This window comes from Melospiza melodia, chromosome 1 (genome assembly GCF_035770615.1).
Source record: "Melospiza melodia melodia isolate bMelMel2 chromosome 1, bMelMel2.pri, whole genome shotgun sequence".
Classification (NCBI taxonomy): Eukaryota; Metazoa; Chordata; class Aves; order Passeriformes; family Passerellidae; genus Melospiza; species Melospiza melodia.
Window position 1 is genome coordinate 111,739,706 of NC_086194.1, and position 21,714 is coordinate 111,761,419.

General features: G+C 38.6%; 1 protein-coding gene and 1 long non-coding RNA gene across 2 annotated transcripts in view; one reads left to right on the forward strand and one right to left on the reverse strand.

The window, feature by feature from the left end:
• Window positions 1-21,714, forward strand: part of GABBR2 (gamma-aminobutyric acid type B receptor subunit 2) — a 457,858-nt gene that overhangs the window by 58,915 nt on the left and 377,229 nt on the right. The window lies entirely within an intron of this gene.
• LOC134430088 (uncharacterized) lies at window positions 8,445-20,910 on the reverse strand. The gene is made up of 4 exons (XR_010030731.1): window positions 20,849-20,910; window positions 17,012-17,177; window positions 10,479-10,747; window positions 8,445-10,372 (listed from the first exon to the last, which is right to left on the reverse strand). It is a non-coding gene; the product is annotated as an uncharacterized LOC134430088 (long non-coding RNA).

The following is a 21,714-nucleotide window of genomic DNA, read 5'->3' on the forward strand; positions in this document are numbered from 1 at the left end:
AATGCTGAGTTTAAGCTGTCAGCATTGAGATCTTAGCAATAAGTATTTGCAGTTCAGACTAGCAATTTATGGAATACTTAAAAAAACAGCTTGATAACCTGTCTTTCAAAATAGGGGATCTTCATTTTTCTTGATAGATTTTTTTCTTCTATAGAATGCAACTCCATATGTGTCAGTGACACTGTTAAAATTACATTGGGATTTTTTTTTTGCTGTTTTAAGTTGTTTTCATCTAGAAGATGAACAATGAGCAACTATTTGTGGCCATTTGCTAAGTGACATCTTTAATTCCATTGAGCCCCTAAATAAGCAAAGAAAGAGAGAAGATACAAAAGACCTTGAAGCTTTTTGTGTCTATAATTTTCATTAGCGATTTTACTCATGTTGATTCCAAAGTGCTTCATGAGGTTTTTAAATCACATTTAAAATCCTGGTCTGAAGGTCTTTTTAAGAGCTCAGTTTAGCTCTCAAATCATGCTGTGGTGAAATGTTGTACTTGGGAGAACAAACTAACACTGATTCTAAAACAATGCCAGCTAATAAACAGTGGGAAAGTGTTCGCCTAGCTAATGTTGCCCAGAGTGAACTAGATGTGGAAAGCTGCAAACTCAAGAGAAAAAAAATATTATTTAGGGTCATGTTGCAGATGGTAATTTATGCAAGGCTAAATTAAGCCTGTGCAGTAAACTATGGGTAGAATGGAGCTGTGCTTTTCTCCAAAAGATCTGTAAGAATACATAATCCACTCTGGCTTCCAGTGGTGGCTTTCCATTTTTTAATGTCCCTGTTCCAGAAATAAGCTGCTGCCCCTCCCCTCCTTTAGCCTTGGCATGATTTGCTGCCTGGTGTGCTCAAAAGCAGAATTTGTCCTCCCTCTCCCCGCTCCTTTGTACAAGGTGAGATCTAGCCTGTGGGTCAAGTCTTGCTCCTTGACTGCATGGATTCAGGGCAGCCGTGATCCAGCCTGTATAGTCCAGGCAAAAGAGTTCAGCACCACTGTGTAAAGTCTGGCAGCTGACATGCTACCTTACAAAGACAAGAAATTTAGACAGGAAACATGAAGTTTTGATCGAAAGTGTTTTTTTCTGCCATCCTAATTCCTTGAATAAACTTTAAATTTAACATGTTTTTAATAACTGGATTAGCAGAGTAAAGAAAAGTGTTGCTTAATGGAAATAAGTAGAAGTAATGAAGTAAAATATTTAAAAATAGCTCTGACAAAAGCTTTAAATTGTATTGCAGAGGTGGGTGGAAAAAAAAAGACAAAACAAACTACCACAGACTTGTGTCATGTTTACTTATGTATATATGAAATAGGCCTCCTTTTATTCTGAGTGACAGTTTGGAATTTATCTACTTTAAAACTTCTGTTGATAGAAATCAGCTGAATATAAATTTTGTTAAAACTCATTATACTGTCATAAACTTGAATTTAAGAGTTCTGGGGAGTGGATGATATTGATGGGCTTTATTTTGCTTTCCATTTGTTCAAATAGCAATGTTGATTGCCTAATTATCTTTGATTTCCTGTGAGAGATAAAAAGCAAATGTCTCTCCAGCACATGTGGCTTTCACATAATATTAAGATGTCATAGTCTTCTAGTAGTTTCTGGTACTGTAGGCCTAGTAAATTTTTGTTGATTAAGATAAGCTGCAGAAGTGAATAATACACAAAAGCTTTATGGCATCTAGAGATGCAGCCTGGATGATAAACTGACAAGATCCAACCAGCTACTTAGACTGGTTAGAAATGTGTGGGAGAAGAGAGCTGTACATTTACTTTTTACTTTTGTATATGAAAGAGCAGGTTGCCTTTGAGATATAGAAAGAAAAATGCAGTATGTAGGGTAATTGTTAAATAGCTGCTTTCTCCTCAGTCTTGTCTTTATGTGGATTGTAGACAAGTAATGAGACTTGGGTAGTTCCTGTCTTCTGTAGCAGGTCTACAATTATCCCAATGCTGCTGGCACCCTGAAGTTCCCTATTATCATCACATCTGGTTTCATCAAGAGCCAGTGATAAGCCACACATGGTTCTTCTGCTAAAATATCTGGGTTTAAAAAAAAATAAATTTACAGTAATACAAAGTGTAAGGTTCCGTAACATATACATTCCTTGCTGCTGCATAAAGCCAAATAGCCACCAAAAAGGAAGTCAAAAACTCAGGCTTTCATTGCAGCAAGGATTGTTTAGTAACTAGTGCAGCATGGCATTTAGTGTAGTAAGGAAGCTCTTGCATGGGTATTGGAAGGGAAAATCTCTAAGAGACCAGCCAGACTGTCTTCCACATCAGGCAGGAGTGTTGAAGCGAAGGATGAGTTCTATATAATAGTTTAAAGGAGAGCTGGGCCATAGGAGCTTGCAGATGGCACAAGGGAAGGCTTTATGTTCTGTAACCTTGTTTGCTGTTAGGAGGGACTGGTAAATCAACAGAAAGTAGTTTTACAAAAGAATATGAAACTCCTTTCTTTTCATTAAGTTGCTTTTAGTGTCTCTATTTTTCCTTTTCTTTTTCTGCAGGAATCCCCATCTTCCTGGTGTTTAAGCGCTGAGCAATTGGCTAACTTGATTCTAACTGTAGCATTATATTTTTTCTACATATAAATTAATATGTAATACAGCAAATATAAAAAGCAACTTCTAAACAATTTGCATTTCTATCAGATGTGAGAGATCTAATTATAGAAACACATACAGGCTGCTCTGTACTGACATGCTGGAAAAATCTGAACAATTCTGTTCCTCTATCTTCTGATTCCTTTAATCTCAATGTTTTCAAGAATCAGTTCTGAGCATGCTCTCACTCCATTTTTACATAAATGGAGCATGCTTATCATTATTTAGAGATTTGGGTCCCTTAAAATAAGTTGTTAAGCAACTTTAAAGCCTACATTCTCAAAATTTCAGGAGAGAACTAGACATGTGAATCACTTTGACATTTTTGAAAATATTGCTTCAATCCTCTCTTTCATCTTGTAATTTTAAAGGATTAAAGGCTTGACTGTCCTTTTAAGTCACAAGCCAGCATTATCACTGGGTGTAATGACACTGTATTTCAAGACACATAGAGCTGTCTATCTTTAGAAGACTTCTGAAAGCTTGCTTGTAAACTAGGTAGATGTCAAGATCATCCTGGGAATGGGGATGGCTGTGGAGTATAGGCAACTCCAGGAGTGGTAGTTTGCAGGGGTACACCTCTCCACCTCTAGGTTACAGCTAGTTGAACAGCTGTGCAAGTTTCTTGGGTGTAGTGGCAGATAAACAGAGAAACTCCCACTCCTTGGGAAGAATACAATGGAGGAGATAAGCTTGCTTGGTCTGAGGTACCACTAGAACTACATTCTGATAAGAGATAAAACCTGTTGGCTGGCTAAAAGCACTCAATTTGGCAATCAGAATAAGGTGGCAACAAACATCTGTATATATCAGGTGAGAAAGAGCACTCAAAAATAGCTTGCTATGTTTTGGTGGGTTTTTTTTGTTTTTTTTTTCTTCCCCAGAGCTACTTAGTATAAGCCCTGAAGTACAAAGCAGTACCAGTACTACTCACACTAGGGTTAAAGTAGTATTGATTTTTATAGCTCTCTCACTAGTTCCTAATGTTCTATGTGATAGAATACTTTAGTTATATCTTATCCTCGCCCTTTGCTTTCTCAGAATTAGTTGTGGTATAGATGGATATCTTTTCGGATGCAAGAGCATCTTTAACAGACCTCTGCCTCATTTTTTTAACTAAAGAAAGGTATTTATCCAATCATTTATTTGCAATAGTTCTTCTCAAGCACCTTGCTGCAAGACCCTCCAGTGCAGTGCATCTTGCTTTCTGTATGCATTGTCTTACTTGGATTTAAGTGTCCAGGTGTCACTTGCAGTGTCCTTGTTTTTTTCAGTTGCCTGGTTAAGCTCTTATTTTTTAAAGATAGTTCCTCAGACTGCCCTTCTTCTTCCTGGCCTGTTGTCACCTCCTCTCCCTGGCTTCTGTGCTTGTCCCATCCTGCTCAGCTGCTGGTGCTCTGCACCTTGCCAAACTTCCAAAATGCAGCATCAAGTCCTCCCATACACTGCTTTTTCACAGCTGGCCTTCCAGATATAGCTTTAACTTGCAGCAAAACAAATTTGCAGAGAAAGCATTTAGCTGCCTTGATTAAGTCTATATCCCAAAGAATTTTTGTAAAGCAAATAATTTCTCCTCTCTACACTGATAGGTTTTATTGAAGAGCAAGAGATTATTATACTTCAAATGACAGGTAGAATTTCTGATCACAAACTAAATCTCATCATAAATGCTTGAATTTCAAATCTACATATTGCTTCTGCTGCACTGAGGGAGCCATAAGTGTGTTTTCTGTTACAGCTCTATACAGTACATAAAGGAACCTGTAAAAACACCATATGTTATTATGAAACATGCAGCCATTAGATTTCATTAAACTCTGGCTGGTAGATTGATCTCTAAAAATAAATCCTTTCTGGCCTCTGGACATTAACAAATTGTGACAAAATGCCTCCTGATTTCATCTTTGATAAGATAAATGGAAGGAGATATTTAGACTTATTAGGCATGACTGTCTACTCTGGCCTGCATAGATTTCCTTCACTTAGTGAGTTTATAGGTTGGATTAGTGAGGATGGTCATAATTATTGCATCTTGTCCACAAAAAGGATGATTGATGTCCCTGCATTCAACTGTTTCACTGGAGAAAGAGTAAACAATCAGAAACATTGGATAGGTAACATTGTAGGAGAGCTGACTTCTTCTTAAGAACAGTCTTTGTTTTAGGAGTCTTTCTGGAGGAAAGACTTAAAATCTAGCGGAGAATCTGGTTTTAATTTTTCTGGTCCCTTTCTGCTTAAGAAAGACACATTCTTTCAGGAGCTTTTTGAGATTAAAGCCACAGATTGAACAAAACCAGCTCATGTCTTGCTGTTGTTTTCTTTTTACTCAATTTTTTTGAATGCTGCATGCTTATGATGCAGATAGGCAAACACAAAACATCCAGTGTCTTGTTTCTGTCAGTGAGGGATTCTTTATGTGGTTCAAATTGCTGAATCTTACTAAACCATTAATTTTTATTTTGCTTATTTATTATTTATTTATTTAAACAATAGGGTGGGGAAGTAGCAAATCTTGGCAGAAAGATTGCAAACCATATTTTTTTCAATCTTGATGATCTTTTCTCTATAGCTTATACTAATTTACCTTGAAGTTAGACTGTTAGTTTGGCTGTCAGTTTATTTCAGGCTGTCTCACTAATTAAAGGAATAAATTTTAAACTTAAAAGAAACTAGTTGTGTTTTGAAGTTGGGATCTGAAAACAATAACAATTAGTAGCAATTTACTTGTATTCTTAATTCAGAATGCTGAGCTACCACCTCTAATTGTATTCTTGCTTTGTGTACATTATCAGTGAGATATTGGGTATAATGACAGTAGTAGAAAAGGATTTGGATTTCATGAGACAGGCTGAACAAATGTCTGTAATTCTCAAGTGTAGGAACTTTTTATAGTTTTTTTCTTAGATGAACATTAAGACCTTTACTTCAAGAGTGTACTCAGTTCTGGTTTATGCATCCAGCAAATAAGCTGGAAAGGATTCAAAGGAAAAATGATGACTGATGTGACATTTGGAAAAATAATCTTAGCATAAGAGAAAAAAAGTCTGTTTTATTAGAGTTGCTTCAGAAATGTCCTGATCACAGCCTGGGGCAGGATTTTGTTGGAGACAGTTGTGCAGGGTAGAATTGGCTGTAAACAAGCAGGGAAGAAACTGACTTGTCAAAACACCAGCTGCCTCCTCAGTGACTGTCTTTAAGTTATAGGCAGGTCTCTAATTTGGTAGGAAGCTCCCAACTTTACCAAAATCCAATAATAAAATTATTTTGTTGTGTTGTTTTGATAGGAGTCAGAGGATTTATAGGCTACAGAGAGCTTAAGCACATAGCAGCATGTAACATTAAAGAGCACATTTCTACCCACTGAAAGATTAAAACAGAATTACAAGTGACTATTGAAATTGAGAAGCATTCTCTAAAATGTCTGTCAATTTGAAGTGCCATTGTGAAGAAATTGGCCTTTTACAATATTTTTTTTAGTAAATTTACCCTTTGGAAAGGGTATATTCACATAGCAGTGTCAAAAATTTGGCTTAATTATTAGAAATACAGAAAAAACCGAAAGTTTCTTAAAAAGCCAAAAACTGGCAAGAACAGCAATCCAAAACTCAACCTCCAGCAAATTAATTACGTGTAACAGAACATCCAGTTTTTGTCAGGAAAGCACTGCAGAAACCTAATTTGATGCTTAATTAATAGATATTTCTGGTTGTATTCAGTCATCTTGGCCTACTGCAGAGGAAAATGTGTTTTTATTTGTTAGCCACAGAGACACAGCCCAGTATCAAGACTGCTTACTGAACTTTCATATATCATGAACATAATTATTTATAAATTTCTGATCAACTATTCCTGAATAAACAGAGAGATGATACCACCAGTGTCAAATACAGTCAAGGACTTTCACGTATTCAAAAAGCTGTGTATGGGAAGTAAGGTCCTGTCACATCAGGAATTATTCAGAGACTTGTGACACCTGGATAAAAAGCTACAAAGGTGCTCTTCATCCCCCTTTTTGTCTGTTTAGGCTACTTTTTTTCCTCTTGGAATGTGGTCAAAAAACTTTCAGAAACATCTTAGAAGTGGGCTGCTATGAGGTGGGGGTGGAAGGAGGGCAGGTGGCTGCTGCAGCAAACACATGCTGTTATTACCTGTAGGAGGTTTGCCCTGTCCCCCACCTGTGAGCCCTGGGATGTCATGGGGATGCTGCTTTGGGAATGGTCCATGATTCTTGGCTGCAGGATAGCACCACAGCTGTCACAGTTTGGCTTGGGAGCCTGAGCTGATGGTGTGAGAAACAGAAATGAAAAAAAAAAAAATAAAAAATGCAGATGGCTTTTATCTACAGCAATGAAAACATCTTAAGTTTGTCCACTGTTTCCATGGTGACCATGCCATCATATAGTCTCCCTGGGTAACAGGCAGGAGGCGGAGAATGCTCAGAGTCTTGAAATATATAAACCAGCATATTCTTATGAGAAATTGTTTTGCCCAAAAAGCAAATAGATGAGGGTGTTTTTTGTAGAACTGCATCTGTGCTTGCACTTGTGCAATCTCGGAATGACAGTGGCTCTGTTGATGGGGCTGTCAGCTATTCAAAAAGCTGTGTGTGAGAAGTAAGCCCCTGTCGCATCAGGGGGAATTATTCAGAGGCTTGTGACACCTGGATAAAAAGCTAATCTGCACATTACATCCCTTCAGGTTTTCATGGTGTAGTCCATGCATATCCTGAAACTGGGTGACTGTGAACCACCTGCACTAGAGGGCTGCTCTGCACTTTTTGTTGGTGGTGTATTCTCAAAAGATACCCAAATCTTATATGTTCATAAATTATTCTGTAATATTGTTTGCTTCAGTTTTGTGTTTCAAATGAAGGAAAGAAAGGGGAAAACAAACTAAAAAAAGGTGGGGGGGAAGAGGAAAAAAAACAATTAAAAATGGTATTTTCTACTGACAGGACTAGACCAGCAGGGGGGCACTGCCTCGGTGTTGGCTGCTGCACTCTGAGCTGTGGAGGAGATCGTTCTGCTGGAAGGGCAGGCTGCATACTCTACACCTGTCAGGGAAACGGGTGCAGCTAGGAAATCTCCAGGGGAGTCTGGTGAGAGAGAGATGGAGGAGCAGTCATGCATGGTGAACAAGGAGCTTTGCTCACAGGAGCGGGCCAGAACAGGCTGGACTTGGAGTTTTTCACCTTGGGACCCCAAATTGGCTTCAGTCACTTTACCATGCCACCCTGTTGTCTCAATTCCTTTGCAATCCCATCTCTTTGTCCCTTTCTTCCTGCAGTTAGAGGTGGGAGGGGTGAGGGGTATGACTAAACCTTATGCCATCAGATTTTTTAGTTTGTTCTTGCTCTACTTGACTTCGGTTACTCTCTGTCCTGACTTGCCCCTGCAGGTGGCAGCTCAGGTGGCCCAGTTCCTGGGCACAAGGCATTCCTATTCAGCTGGGAACATAGAAGGACACTCTGGGAATGTATGAAAGGCTGGTTTTAATATACATGAAATGATATTATACATACATAAATACACTGTGCATATTTATCATCTGCATCTGCAAGACTCATCTGTACTGTATCTAATAGATTCTTTTCAGAACTGGTAAATTTTTGCCTTTTAAAGGCAAACTCAAAGGAAATGCTTCACTTGTGCTTCCTATAAAGCTAAGGCAAACAAAGGTGATGTGGGAATCTGTAGCTCCAGCAACTCAAGTGCCATGGACACAGTGGCCAGTGTTGACTTTGGCTGGAACACTTTCACCTTCTGTTACTCCAAAAATCCTGTTATGGGTTAAGGAGGATGCATGTAAGCAATCAAATAAGCATGCAATTTATATTTGTAAGGCCAAGCATTTATTTGTAATATAATGGAAATATTATGAGACTAATTATTATTAGTTGTAGGAAAACAAGTCTAATAATGCCATTAAAATTGTCACTGACATAATCTTTTGGGTTTTGCCCCATTCCTGGTGCTATGCTATCACACCCAGTCTTCCTCTGTGTTCTGAGGTTGAACAACCATGATGGTCCAGCAGGATCTACTGTTAGTAAACCCATTCTGACTCTTCCCAGTCACTTACTCTTTTGTGTGCCCAGAAATGTGTTCTAAGAGGATTTACTGCATCATTTTCCCAGATCTGGGGTCTGCACATCACTTTTTCACTTTTTTCGGGATCTTGAACCTGTTCCAGGGTTGCGACAGCCAAAGCTCCAACTGATTATTTCATGCCCACACGGTTCTTCCTGTGTTACTGAACTGCAGGTCCAGCTGTGCATCACATCTGGTTGCCTCATCCTCTACCAATGTCAACAAGTTACCTCTAACACCCTCCAAAAATCTCTGTCAACTTGTGTCCTGCTGTGCTTGTGTCCTGCTGTGTTGCCCTTGCTGAAGATGTCAGGGCAGTTATAGACCCCTGTGACAACAAGGGTCTGATCCAGAGGCTTCCTCACTTTGTTTAAAGAAATCTTCATCATCTCCCTCACTTTGGTGTGATGTGGTACATGCATTCCGTATCCTGTAGACGCCCACAGCATCCGGCAGCTTGGGCGGCATTCCCGGGCCCCTGTGCACACTCCTCCTCTGGCAGCAGGATTTGGGATGTAGTTTTCTCCTCTGCACTCCAGAGCAGGCTGCTTCTCCCAAGACTGAGTGTTCCTGCCTGCTTCTCATTTCACTTGTGAGGAACTCCAGTGCTGTCCTTGTGGGAAGTGACACCGAGGCATTGTCTGCTTGTGTGTAGTGAATCTTCCCCCATTGTCTGCTTGTTTGTAGTGAAGCTGGTGTCTTCTGCAGCAGCTGATACCAGTCCTCTGGGTGCTCCCTATGGATCCCAAAGTTTGGTCCTAAATGCAGTCCTTCTCCTTGAGCAGAGGGCCTGTAATGGTCTGTGTTGCAAGTAACTGGTCTAGCAGTACTGAAATTCATCTTTTTCAGCCCATTTCTATGCTAAAGAAAGCTATGTAGAGCTGTTATTGTTAACATTTCACCTGTTTTTCATCTTTCTTTCCTGTCAGTTGCAGACTTTATCAGCAGAGATTTCTTTGAATTTGCTTTCAGGAATGGATCTGCCTTCTTGATGACCTTAATCAAAGCAGAGAGGTTTGAGATTTGGCAGACTGTTTGTGTAAAAGCATGACTTGATTGATGGTGTGTTCACTACTCAAACCTGGAGTCAGACTGTTAGTGTGGCTCCTAGGTACTTTCTGGGCACAGAAGTTGCTAGCTGGGAGGTTCCAAGGAGATGATAATATGTACATGCACCCTCTTACCTCCCTAGCCCAACCCACAGAAGATGTGCAAATACAGAACTAAGGTACCGCGTAAAATCAGGTGATCAACAGAAAACAACATATGCTGTGACACAGCTAAGGACTTTGGGCAAAAATGGGAGAGTAGAAGACGTGTGAGTAATTTTCATACATGAATAGGAACATAGATGGTTCATTGGTTGGTTCCCAGGTGTTTCTTTGTGGCACCTAAATTACAGCCTGTCCTGTTTTAGAGAGTTCTGGAAAGGAGAAAAGCTGCTTGCTGTGAGACCACAGCAGCTGAGTGCCTAAATGCTTCAAGTCTTGCAGTGATGATGGCTGTCTCCATGTTTTTGATCTCTCTTGGTGCAGGTCCTGTTGCAGTCCCTTTTGACTTCTCTTCCTTGCTTTAAGTCATCAAATATTCCACAAGAGTCATGTTTGCAGGAAAAAGAATAATTGAGATGTAAGAGAGGTGTCCTTCAAACCTTCATATGATCACCACTGCAGAATTTATGAGAAAAGAATATAGGTGTTATGCTCTGGATTAAATATTCTGCCTCATATCTGAAATCAGTAAATCTTGGAGCTAGGGCTGTGTTTGTCTCACCTATTTTGTTGTGATGTTCAGCAGTTTGATAATCTGTCACTGAATGGTCCTGTTTCCTTGTTGCTCAATCTCAGTTGATCTGTATTCTCAAAGAGACATGGATTTTGAAGGACTATGAGCACTTTGGGAATTAAAATTGTAAGCGTGGGAGGAAGGAAGGGAAGAAATACTTTTTGACCTCTTGACCAACACAGTAAATTGGCATGCCTCCTCTAAATCACTGTCTCTCAGGGTGATAGCATTTCAGGTGAAGTTTTCATCATTTACTTCTGCAAATAGACATTGACAAGAGAATTAAGATTTCAGTTTTGTTTTCCAGAAAGTCATGAATTAAGAGTGAAGATGTTGTGTAAAAACTGTGAGCTTACTCAGTGTTGTGGTTTGACTGGCACAGAATGGCCAGGCTATTTTGGGGATAGTGTAAAAGTGTTGCTTGTTCACTGCCTGTAAAGTTACAAGAGGAAGGGTTAGTCCTGCAACTAGAAGGAGTTCCACACCAGATCACAAAAATCAGCAGGGATTTTATTCACATGGTATATCAGCTTTGTAGGTTCTTACCTTGTGCTGGTTCACACTAAGGAAGCTCCTTGGAAAGTTTAATGAGACCTACCACCACGGTTATTTTCCTCTCTTTATTTCTGTTTTAAGAGATTCCACAGAATCAATTAGGAGGGAAGTTGATTTCACTTTCCACACTATAACAGTCTGTCTGCTTAGAAGTGCAAAGCTATAATTTTGCTATTTTACTGTTTTACAAAAAGATAGGGCTGTTCAGGATTGTGGTGCTAGTAGCCTAGTGGTAGGACAAATAACAGGAAAAGCTAGCAAATGTTCAAAGATATCTTACATTTTACTGGATTTTTTTTTAATGAAAGAGATATCTGTGGTATTCAGTAAATGGTAATAAAATTGGGCAGAAAAGGAATAGCCACAGTGAACTTGTCATTAAATGTGTACAATCTAATTAGAAATTCGTGAAAAAAATTCTTCATTAAGCCTGGTGTCCTGGAGATTCGAGCCTTCTGTCCCTCTGCCTGGCCTCTGCCTGCACTGTGAAAAATATAATTTCAAGCTTTCTTCGCGTCCACCGGGATTTTATCTCTGTTTGGCTTTCAGAGCACTGCCAGCTACCTGGTGTTCCCTCATGCCTTGGGAAGAGGCAGCTGCAGCTCGTGTGGGGTTTGTGTGTGGCCAGACAGTGCTGCCCACTTGGCAGGTGACTGAGCTTGAGGGGCTGTCTCACCGTACACCTTGGAGTGCTCCAGTTTGTCTGTTCCTGATTCCTGGTCACCAGAATTCCTCCAACATTACAGCAATCCTTTAGGAGTTCAGAAGGGGGAAGGGTGATGATTGCAATGATGGCTAGGCAGAAAACAAACTGTACATTCTGAAAGCCCTTCAAGAAGTGAAAAGCAAAGCTCAAGATGTGATATTTCTTGAAGGTTTAGGATTCTATGCCTGGACATTAAAAATAAGCTTTTCCTCTTCATTTTTTTTTTTTTTTTTTTTTTTGCTATAGGTAAGAAAACCCTCCCTGGGTGTAATGCTGTAATGCATTCAGTCTAGGGGAAAATCAGTGCTAACACTTCTGGTAGGGATTGACAGGTTTGATCCTCAGGGAAGGATTTGGATTTACTAGTTTTGGGAACAGAATAATCCTTCCTGGGTTTCAGTCACAGTCAGCACAAACCCAGAATTTGTAAACAATAACAGAAGCAATGAACAGTACGGAGGAGGGAGAGATAGTACTGGAAGGAAAATCCATCACAAGGAAATAGTGGTAAAATTTAAATTCATCTTAAAGTGAAAGGAAGAGTTACAACCAACGGTTTAGGGTAATTCTTGAAAAGAATAAAGCAGCTGAAAACTGTTGATAGGGCAAAATTTAGGAAAAAATATAGTAGGAATTTGTATGGTAGGGTACCCAGAGTGTTAACAGAAGTGATATAAATTCCAAAAAAAATATGCATTTATAAAGAATATCAGTAGAGCTGCATGAGTTTTTACTAGGACTGACTTTCTTTCATATTTATAAACCTTGCCTACTTGCATGGTCTCTAAAGTAATTTGAAATTCCATATTTGCATATTTATTTCTTAACCTTAATCTAGTAATAAAATGTATAACCATCTCAATTTTATTACGTATCTCGTGCTTGATTTTAAATTAAAGGAAGGGAACCAATTTATTAAGCTGTAAGCTATGACAACTACAGGGATTTTTTAAAATTAATTTTATAGTAAGTGAAATTTGTTTCTCTGTCTTTTAATTGTAATTATATTTTTATATGATGAAATATTTTCAGGTTGAGGCTTTTAATTTTTATTTTTCTATGTATATAAAGAACCAGTATCACATGTATACCAGGTAACCTTGCATTTAAAACACAACATGAGTTTGCTTGTGCAAGAATTGCCACATCCTTCATTAATATATACTTCTATGAAGCTGCTTTGTGGTACAGAACATGTGTATATCATTTCCCAGGATGAAGCATTAGGGAAAGACCCCTCTCCATTTACAAATCCCTCTGAGATTATTAATAAATAATAACTCTCTTTGCCGGGGGAATGTGCACTATATAATGACATGTTTATTCAGCTAGTCAACTCTGTGATTATAACTGGTCTTAAAAATGAGATTTTTCTAGAAATAATAGATTATTACCAGAGACCAAATAAGAGGAATATTTTCTCCATCACTGAGATTTCAGTGTCCATATAAACACATATTGTGAAAAGATTGATATGTCAGCTATAGTAAGTGTAAAATGAAATACATTATAATATTGTACCTATCTAATTAATCTATATGATCTCCATATGGAAAACATTCAATACAAATGCTCAATTAATAAAAGTGACATTTTTGTACAGAAGGGAAGGCTGAGTAATTTGGGTAGTTTTCTTGTTTGTAGTATATTGTACTGATACTCTTTAGGGGAAAAAGAGAGAATTGTGCTTAAACCTTGATATACTTGAATCATGCAAATAATTTAAAGATGAAAATTGCTTTTAAAAATAATGAACACAGGCTAATAAGTGATGCTTTAAAATTAAATTAATCAGTTTTAACTTTAGAATTTATGTAGCATTTTAGTGCTGTCAGTCTATAAAAAAATTACATTTTGGCATTGTCTTCACAGTCTCTAATTTTTCCATTTCGTGCCCTCTTCTTGTGTCAGGCATATTAGTCACCCTGAATGTCTTTGAACTCTGGTTTCAGCTTGACATGATTGAGAAATATTATTAACATATGTGAAAGTGTGACATTCTTCATATGCTGGGTCAGTTCTGATCTGCTTGGTCTATCTATACAATCTGAAAGATACTTCAGAATGATTGCTTAAAAAAGAAAGTAATTTCCCATCTCCAGGGTTGCAATGAAAATCATTAGCTGCAATATAAAAATTGTCTGTTAAAAGGTAGAATAGTCCAGATATTCCAGATGCTCAAAACTGAATGTGAAAATAAAAATATTCAGGAGTTTATGTTCCTTATGTAGTTTAATTACATCTGAATGTAGTAGGTAAAGAAACAGGACTACTCTCTGCACCTTCTATTTTGTGGGATAAATAAGTCAAGCTAATATTTAGCCTTCCCCTAAGACAGGCTTCTAAAATAACAGTAGTAATGAGAATGGAAAGTCCTTCTCTGCATCTGTTGCACAATTAATTAATTAATCATTCTCAAATGTGATGATTCAAGATGCACATGATAGTCCTTTTTGGGTTATTTGCTGTGTCTGGAAACATTTCGGTAGGTAATTTTTAAAATTACATTTGATGTTTTCCCATTTAAATATTTACCCTTCCATTTCCTAACGATGAACTCCAAACTTGATGTGTACTTCTGTTTTACTTATTTGTCGTGGAATGGTTTGGGTTGAAAGGGACCTTAAAAATTATCTTGTTCTAGTCTCCCTGCTGTAGATTCTGAAGGCTTTGTAAATTGCTGCTCGCCTACACATGCAACAGATAGAGGTATGTTATGTAGTCCATTTGCCAGCTCTGGGCTAGCAAAGCATTGTGTCAGTGCCTGCTGCACTCAGAGGTGTGTTTGCCTCCTGTGAAGCCCAGTCTGAGCAGGCTTGTGTAGCTCAGGTGCAAACCAGGGGTGCTCTGGGGCAGAAAGCATGAGCTACTGAGCCAGAGTTCGTGTCCCTGCACAAAGGCAGGGCTGCAGGAGGCAGGCTGCTGCTGTGCCAGCTAATTGGTAATAACCAGCCTGCCCCTGTGCACTGCAGCTCTTTGCCTTCCAAGGAGGGGAATCCTGACCATCAGTCCCAAAGGAGTCCTTGCCCGGGTGGTCTGCCCCCAGTGGCCAATTTCTTCTGTCAGAGCAATGGGAGAATCGAATTTTCTCAAGAGATCAACAGATCTTGTCCCTTAGGATCTTTCTTGTGCAATGTTAGCTTTCTTGCATTAATTTTGGAGGTAGAGCGGAGGAGGAGAAGAATATACCAGATTTTCTACAATTTTTCAAGAAGCCCAGTAGAGTCCTCTGCCTAATTTTGCTTCAGCAATAGGAAGAATTAGTTGCAAGACACAAAATCCTAAATTCAGATTTAAACTTTGCAGTGTAACAATGTATTAAGAGGGACTAATTCATATCTGTCAGTGCAATTGTAAGCAGAAGACTGTCTAGTCCTAAGTCTTAATATTTACATGTGTCCAATATCTAATGTGTTAAGTGCTCTCAGTGTCTACCTCAAACAGGACCTCTGCTTTAAGGATATTTGCCCATTCTAGGATGTCTTCAAGAAACCAGAATTCCCATTATTCATAATAGAAATGTGATAGATGCAAAAGACAACTAGAACTAGAGGCAGATGTAGACAAAGTGTCTTATGTGTGGAACTAGAGACTGATTACAACTGCTGAGCATAGGGACTGGGAAAGAAGTGTGAATTAAAAATGTGACCCTTGTATTTCCAAGAATTGTTTTTGTTTTCTGATGTTTTGGAAATTTTCAGGGATTGTGAAGCATTTTTTTACTTTTCTTTTATCTATAACATATAGAGGTTATAATATATAACCTCGTGATGATCAGGGTCTTCATATATGTCAATCTGGAGATGTAGAAGCAACAAACATCTCTAATACTTCTGAAAATGTGGATTTAATACTTCAAAAATGCCTAGCTGCAATTTCTCATTTCCACTATATGGAAGCCCTTAGGTTCATGCCTTGGTTCAGTTATTTTTAAGATTGCAACAACAACTTCTATGTTGCAAATGTGCGGTGTCACATATTAACTGACAGGGGCTGACCTGGGCCTTTTTGCATCCATCGTGTTTCCAGTTTTATAATGACATAGTCAGGAATGCTGCTTCAGATCTACTTACTGAAGGAACAAAATGAGTCTTAACAGTGTGCCAGGATGAGGAAGAAGGTTGTAATTTAGAGACCAAAAAAGCAAACTAAGAAGTGTTAATTATCTCATCCCTTTGTACATTTGTCAATTTCAAACTGGGCACTCTAGTTTTAATATACAAAAGAACCCTGTCCCTGTTCCATTTTGTTACCTTATGCCAATTCATTGGTATGGCTGTGGTCTTTTGTCACAGAGTAACCTCAGAACCCCTTTCTGTGAGCGCACCGAAATTCATTTCTTCAGTTTTGTAAATCAGGATGTTTTAATCCCAATAAGTAATGAGGTTGTTTAATCTTATTGAGAAGACATTAAAAAAATTACATCTTCAACTATAATGAAGCAGTTTAATTGTGTTATCTTGCATAACATCGTACAAGGTAAATTTTTTTTTCTTAAAAAAAATCTCATTAAACATTCTTTTCTGGCAAGTGACAAGAATGGGAGATGTCTTTGCTTCTCTCTTTCTGAGGCGGCTTTGATTCAACTGCAATGGATTTATGTCTTTTAAGTTGTTTTGATACCTAGGTTCTCTAGCTATTCTTATTTTCCAATATAAATACTAATCTTCAGTTATGGGGTAGATCTATGCTGTTAGATGAATAAAGGCATCAAAAGTGTGTGTTTAAGTTTTGTAGAGTGTAAGCTTCACGTAAATGTCAAATGTGAGCTTCTGTCCCAACACTTTCAAAACAAACTTAAAGTGTTGTTTTGTCCTAACTTAAAAAAAAAAAAAGCTGTTATGAAGAGAGACATTTTGGGCATTTTCAAGTGAAATAACTGACATTGGTATGCATTGCTGATAAGCTCATGATCAATTTTGTTGGGGGAATGACAACAGGAATGAGTGTACCATAGTGTACACTCATTGGAACTGGGGATTGCAGTGGGACAGCAACCACACTTAGAAGTAGCAGGCATGCCTCAGACACAAAATTGTTTTTCAGCTAAATGGTGCTGTCTTTAACTGTAGATCAAGGATACAAGTAGAGGTTTTGCTCCATTTGGTAAATGTTTGACATGCAGTTTCCTTGCCACCTCCATTTGGTAAATGTTTGACGTGGGTTCCCTGCCTGACCTCTTACTGGTAGTACTAGGTCTATGCCAGGTTCTAACCTCTAGTTTAGCATTATGTAAAGTGCTTACAATGTGCTTATATACCTTGATATAATTTGGACACGATCCGGTTAATTGCAGCAGTGAAATACAGTTTCTGTGTAACACAGTGCTCTGAGGGTGTTGAAGACTGAAGTGTCAAACCTATTCACCTTCTGTTCTGTGTTGGTTGCTGTCCTGCTCTGGGGTGTCGGTGGATCCAAGCTACGAACTGAAGGAAAGAAGACACGGTTATGACAAATTTCTAGACAGAGATCAGATGACAAAAGAGACTTCTTCATTTCCTACCCCATTTTCCTAACCTTTTCAATGGCCTGCCTGTACCTGGTTCTCAGAGAAACTGAGTTTCACATTGATATTTATAAATAGAAATAACTTGAGTAAATGGAAATAATGGCAATGTAGTTAAGATTTTCATAAATGCATCAAATTCAGCAACAAACTATCCTTATTCTTTTATTAGAAAAAGGGTTGCCACTTGTGTGTAGGCCAGACTTCCACTCAGGGATATATTCATGCAGTTGCCCTTCAAGGTGAGCAAACACTCAGAGGTCAGTGCATCTATTCAGTGCTTAAACAAGATCAGAGCAATGCTATTGAGAGAAACAGCGGAGTTCATCAATTTTACTCACTTAAATCTATTTGATATTATAACTTCTCTTCAGCAGTCTCCTAGAGCTAACCTACTTTAGTTTCCTGGCGTGTGCCTGGCAGCTCCAGAGCCGAGTGCCTGAGCCATATGTCCCAGGGCCACGTGGTGATGCTGAGGCATCGGCTGGGTGCGAGAGGGAGTGGTTGCTAACGCGGCCAACGCCGCCTCGGGAAAGGGAAGAATAAGCATTTGGAGGAACGTTGCCTTCTATTTAGCTTGGATCCAAAATATAAATGCTTTTGAGACAGCCCTTTTGACAGGTAATTCTGGGGCTGAGGCTGGGAGTTCTTCACTGAAGATATTCGGTGTTTTTCAGTACGACTTGGGGAACTGATCCAGGAAGGAATATGTTTGAGGGATCTGTTGTCAGCGAGGAAAGCACATTTCTAAAGTCTGTGTTGTTTCTGTCTTGAATATTAAGGATTAAGGGATAGATGTCTAGGTCTGCTCAAAGGATTAATGTATAATTAATGTATCACATATGCACAATGTTAATCAGTACAAATTTAGGTTTAATTTTGTAAAATACTGACCACCAACTTCAGCATGTTGTAATACTGCATCCTTGTTTTGTACAGCATCTATCATAAGGTAACTTGCTAAATGTCTTACAGGATTAAATGACAAATGGTGTGGGGTTGGTAGGGGTTTTTTCATCTATTTTTTCTAGATAGTTTTTTTTTTGTTTTTTTGTTTTTTTGTTTTTTTTAGTAATAAACTTTGGAGAAATTTACTGCATGGTTAGGGTACAAAGAGCCAATACAATGGTAGACCAATGCTTGTGAAAACTTGCCACACAAATAAGGCTAAAAGGGCCTGGATTTATTGCGAAAGGGTATGGAGGTGTTAGCCAGTGTGGTATGCATTCCTGTGCCATGGGGCAGTTGTGTCTGCCATTGCAGAGTTCTCTTGACTTCTGGAGAGTCAAAGTCTTGATCTGTACAGTAGCAATGTGTGCACAATACTGCCATGGAAGCAATCTGTCACATTTTTGAAACATGCCACCTTAAACACTTTTTAATGGCTAGCACTCTATCCTGTGCATTCTGCAGTTTTAATGTAAAAATATTGCATAGTACCATTATTTTAATATATTGTAATGTAATTGGGGGTATGTATATAGCTTAAATTCTAAAGGTAAGTTAATGATCAAGAAAAAAGTTATTGCCTGAAGTACTCAAGAAGTAGAAATTTTTCTAAAGAGATCAAGAGAAGTGATGTTGAGGTTTTTTTACTTAATGAGGAGTTGTCATCTAGCTGCAAAATAGGCTGAGAATTATTGACTTCAAGGAAGATAGCAAAGTACCAGTTCTAGTCACCATTTTGTGGCCTTTCACTGCATGATTAAAGGTGTTTAGGATAGCTAAAGGGTAGACCAAACCATTAGTGTCAGCTTACTTCACTGGGATAGAAAAGCACTGAGAGTGGTTGAAGATTGGTCCCTACAGACCTAATTCCAGTGAATTCCTGTTATACTGACACTGCTCATGTGCTTTGTGGCAGTACCTGGGCTCTGGAAGATAGGCCCCCCAAGGGGTTTGTATGAAGCAGGGCTGTGGTGTTGGTTTGTAGGTTTTTTCTCTCTGCAGGAAACTAAGGAGCAAGGAAGGATGTAAGAAAAATGCAGAGAACACCTCAATCGAAATGCCTGCTCCAAAGCACAGAAGAAATAATCTAATCTTCCACTAATGTATAAATAAGCCTGTTCTGTGATTGCCCCATGGGTACTGTGCAGTAGCAGATGAGGAACAAAGTGATTGCCTGATTCTCTATGGGAGTGAGATTGACTTGCATTGTGACAGAAGTGAGAGATGGAGTGCTCTTGAAGGAATTGTTTGTTCAGATGCCACCCATATTTAGTATTAGGCTCAAGCAGTGTAACAACAAATGTAATTTGTTGTTGTGAAAGAACTGGGAGATGTGCTTTTGCTGCAGTTTAAGCAATTTTGGAATTGCGGATTTCAATCTACTCAGAGATTGAGGTGGGTTTTTTGTGTTTTGTGGGGGTTGTTTTGTTCTTGGTTGCTTGTTGGGTCTTTTTGGTGTTACTGAGATTTGTTAAATGTGACCTGATATACAAGAAAATATTAATGGTGAAATCTCTGGAGATGTTTTAAATGTTGTATAGAGGGAAGAGTAATTATAATGCACAAGAATTTCTAAATGTCAAGATACGTGAGTAAATATAACCTCATAATCTGTAGAGTTTGCAGTTATTTATTAAAATTGTATTAAAAGTGTATTATTAAAAGTGTATTAAAATATCCAGAAAATATTGCATAAGATAGCCATTCAAACAGTGTAATTGTTAGGAAAACAAACAGCTTGAAATGTTGCCAATTTTACACTGTAAAGAGGAAGAGATCTGCCTATTACCAAATATTAATATTTTCATTAAATAGTGCTGTACTACACAGAATGGTAGAGATCAAATGCATGCAATACTACGTAACTTTATTATAAATGCTGTAATGTCCCATTTTGAGGTGTTTCCCCCAGAAAAGTATGTGTATAGGGCAATGCTGAGTTTGAAGGGACTCATCAAGATCATGGGGTCCAGCTCCTGGCCCTGCACAGGACTCATCAAGAGTCACACCCTGTGCCTGAGAGAAGTGCCCAAATGCTTCCTGAGCTCTCTCAAGCTGGGTGCTGTGACCACTTCCCTGGGGAGCCTGTTCTGGTGCCCAGCCTCCCCCTGGGTGAATTATTCAGCACTGCAGTTTCTAATTCAGCCTGCTATAAGTGTACCACAGTGAGAATACCAATTACTGGTCTAATATTTTATCTCTTTATTATGGCTTCTTGATGCTAGAGAAAAAGCTATAGATCTGTCTAAATTTCAGACTCTGTAGCATTTTCTCAAGGTGATGACTGTTTTTTGTTCTTTTTCTTTCCTTTTTTTTTTCCTTCCTCCTTTACCCCCTCTTTTTGTTGCAGCATGTGACATATTTTCTATTGAACTATTATTGAACTATCTACTGGCTGAACATTGTGTTTAAAAATACAGTTTTCCCTCTAAGATTATTTGCCATTGCTTAATTAGGTGCAGCAAGGATTCCAGGAGATATGGTACCAGTTTCTTTCCATGATTAAAATAGCTCATCTGTAAACCATGGCATCAAGGTGCTGGGCGATTTAAGCACCCATTTCTTGCTCCTATAATTTTATATATAATGAACCCGACACATTTCAGGATTTTAGCGCTGTCCAATGCTCAGATTTGCACATACCTTGGAGTTAAATCCTGGATTCAGGAGGAGGCAAAATTCATGGTAGATTGGCTTAATTCCTTTTATTTGTGACAGATGTGTGGATCAGAATAGAAACTGGACTGTTAGGCTGAGTAGTGGGAGGTGTCTTTGTGGATTGAATGCAAGCAATGTGGTCAGAGAGCCTTGTTAAATGCTTTTGTCCTATGGTGCACTTCAAAATTCCATTGATTTTTTGGCGTGTTTTGAAATCCTTTTATTTATATCTCCTAACTATGTTCTGAGGAGGTGGAGAGATAACACAGCAACTACTTAGTTTGGATCAATGATTTCTAGGTATAGTGTGTGAAAAGAGGATTTTTATAAGGCCAGGAAATGGGGATTTGTGTGGAATTTTTCTAATTACTGTAATAAGGTGAAATTTCTTAAATGGCTTGGCATAGTTTTCTAACTTGCAACTTCTTTTCATTCCTGGCTGAAGAAAGCAAATATGATAAACTCTATAAGGATATTTCAATGCATTCCATCAGAACAAAAAGGAAAAGCATGCCCTGGTGTCTAAGACCTGCTCTTCTACCAAATGGAAACATCCATTTATAGAAAGTGGAGCTATTAGGGCTCTTTCCAAGTTGAAAAATACAGCAGGGAAAAATGCAGTATCAGAAAGCTCCAGGCATTGTTGTTGTTTTCCCAACCATGTGGGGCAGAGAAATTTCAAAAATGGAATATTGCAGCAGGGCCCAGCCATTGGCAGCCCCTGGTGTCAGGGAGCAGGGCTTTGCCTGTTCACCAGCCCTGATAGGGATGCTCAGGTCGCTGTGGGTGCAGAGGTACAGGTTTAATTATTTTGCCTGATTTGATGACTAAATGACATTAAACATTATCTC